Below are 2932 nucleotides of genomic sequence, written 5' to 3' on the forward strand. Positions count from 1 at the left end.
CATTTTTTCCCCTTACTTCCGTGCGGTCACCGAGCGAGCGAGAGAGAGAGAGGGGGGTGGGGGTGTGGGGGGAGGGGAACCGCATGATTAATGTTTCCTTGCATGCACGAGTCAATCAGGTAGGTGATCGATTTGTTTGCTTCCATGCATGAGCGTTCCTTGCATACACGAGCCAATGAGGCAGGTGATCGTTCCGTGCGGTTAGGAATCGCCGGAGGAGTCATACGTCGGGGTGAAGCAAAGGTCGCACGACCTATCGTCCTGCCGGGTAGATGTTGACCGTAGGAATTTTTTAGTTGTAGAGATTACGGGGCTCTTGTTTCTAAGAAGTTATTAAAAAAAACCTTGTTTCTCAGTAGCTGAAAGCTCCGCGCTGCTGCATCGACACTGGACTCCTGTGGAGATACTATCTCGTTTTCAGCCCCCCATCATTGGCTTTGCCATTCGCTTTTCCTGTTTCAGCAGGATCTTTATCTATTTTTTAGTAGTGCACATTCAAATATGGCAACCTCGTCAAGCAATTTTTGTGTTGTCTTCAGATACTTAAAATTCTGGATTGCCCGTGAGGCCTCAGATTGTACGTCCTTCATCCTGTTATCATCACCCTGGTAAATGGGAAAGAGAAAAAATGCATCCAGAAATGAATGTCAGCAAATGGGCAGAGAATGATCAGTGGAACCATGTTGAAACAAACAAAAGAATTCAATTCTTCCAGAAATGATGAAATGGCTATAATTATTATTTTTATAAATATAGTGCAACCAAAATGAAAGGGCTCAGTTACTTCAGAACGATTAGGTGATTCTGAGATTTCATATTTTAATGTCCGTGAGTAACACAGTAACAATTCAATGTTTGCTAATAACACTACCATGTGAGGAAAAACTATCTACAATGACCACACAACAGTACTCGCCAGAAAAGATAGATGTCTCCTTTAGTGAGGAGATGCGGTTCTTGAGTGTGCAAATTTATCTTGAGGTACACTTTCACATAAGCACAACTATATCTAGTATGGGAAAGATATTTGCATTTCTATACAACAATGGACATTTTTCAAATTTTCTCTACACTGTAATAGAACACGGTTTCTGTTTTTCAGAGAAACATTGCCTATTTCATTTCGGTAAAAATAAACACTAAATTTCAGTCAATTATTAAAATCAAAAGGTCTGTGAGGGCTTTTTTTGATTTAGAAACTAACGATGCATTTTAGCTATGGAGAAAGATCATCTGGTTTTAAGGGGGAACTAATAGCAAGAAACGAAGTTACTAACCAATTTACTACTACTATCATAGCTAACAACGTCAGACATAAGAAAACACACACATACCGTTAGCTCTCACTATGACAATAACGTCCCTCCAAAACCAAACAGAGAATATGATACAACTTCATTCACTACATATAGAGGAAAGGGGAGATGATAGTAAATATGATCTATATACAACCAAAGCTCCATTAGTTATGACGTACCGTATACCTCACAAACCACAAACAGAAACACACACACCTGCAGGCTAGAAAAGACGAATCCTCGCACGTCAGAAAGGCAACACCAACTTCCAGGCTGACACCAACAGGGCCGGTTGATCCATGATCCTTCGATCTTCTTAAGTGCCAAGATTCTTCTCTCTTCTTCAACATTGCTCCTTTACCCTCGAGAACCTACAAGAAACATAGTAATATAAATTGCCTAGAAATGCATTCATCATCAAGGAAAGCTCACACAAAGAAAGGTAGCTATTGCAGGAGACAGAGGACTATGAGCAGACCCGGAATACCACTCGGGCGCGGAGTCGCACAATGCCTCGTAGCCATCCTAGGGAGCGGCCCTCACCAAGCCTGGGGACCTCTAGCACACGACGCCATGCGCGAGGTGGAGAAGGCCAGAGGCTCGGACGCTGGGCCCCACTGCTGTATGTACCATCGTCGCCTCGTGGACCTCCGCGACGCCGCCGTCGACGCTCAGAGGAGTCCCGTGCCCCTCAGGTGGACGGTGGACCGAGGGCTCGCCTTCGCCTTTCGTCTCATAGATTTGAACCAAGGACGCCAAGATCCACCGCTAGCCTCCCCATCCGGTGACGATGACGCCCGAGGAAGCTCCCGCTGCTTCCTGGTCCGCATGGATCACAGTCGTCGATGGCTGCCCGGGGAACTCCCGTTGCGTCCTAGTTCGCATGGCTCGCAGTCGCCGGTGTAGCCACCTTGCGGGACTCGCGCGGCAGGGCGCAGCACGCTCGCGTCTGATTCCATGCAGCAGGAATCTGATCTCTTGGTGCGGCGCTCCTACTCGGCACGGCCATGAGAGCGCCCGTGCCGCCCTATAGACGGGAACCTTGGAAACGCTCTGGTGCGAGCAATCCCGAGTAGGTTTTAAGGAACCTGATTTCGGACTGGAGACGTAAAGGCCAGAGGAAAAGGCCCAGAACTCAATTTTCTAGTATTTGTGGTTGATCTGGCATGTGTGCTGTGAATTGTGATTTCCAGATCTGGAAGTTGTATTTGATTGTTGTTGATCTGGTATTCTAGTGTACGTATATGCTATGATTTAGAAGTTGTATTTGTGATTTCCTGATCTCGACCGACGCCCTTTGTTTTCCAAACCGAGCACGTACTACACATCCAAAAAGTTGCGGTTTCCATGACGGCAGGTGGGAGTATAAAGTTGCAGTGCCGCGCCGAGAGGGGAGAGGTAGGAGACGGAGCGATTTAAATCAACGGAGCAGGGCCTATGATTGTGCAGCGATAAGGCAGGCCGTGCAGGGGTGGAGCGAGTGGGCTGAGTCGTTGGGCCAGACGAAAAAATGGGCCAGACAAAAAAAATGGGCTGAAATTTTATCTCTTTAGTATTATTAGGTATAGATATTGCCTCTAAAGTTCGCCAAGAATTTCAGCAGCATGGACAGAGTAAGGAATGAAATGAACAAT

General features: G+C 46.4%; 1 long non-coding RNA gene across 1 annotated transcript; it reads right to left on the minus strand.

Annotated features, from left to right (window-relative positions):
* Positions 1 to 386: 386 nt before the first annotated feature.
* On the minus strand, positions 387 to 2519 carry LOC136483127 (uncharacterized). Its single transcript, XR_010765317.1, has 3 exons — positions 1777 to 2519; positions 1515 to 1669; positions 387 to 605 (listed from the first exon to the last, which is right to left on the minus strand). It is a non-coding gene; the product is annotated as an uncharacterized lncRNA (long non-coding RNA).
* Positions 2520 to 2932: the final 413 nt, after the last annotated feature.

The sequence above is a fragment of the Miscanthus floridulus genome, chromosome 9 (genome assembly GCF_019320115.1).
Source record: "Miscanthus floridulus cultivar M001 chromosome 9, ASM1932011v1, whole genome shotgun sequence".
Taxonomy (NCBI): Eukaryota; Viridiplantae; Streptophyta; class Magnoliopsida; order Poales; family Poaceae; genus Miscanthus; species Miscanthus floridulus.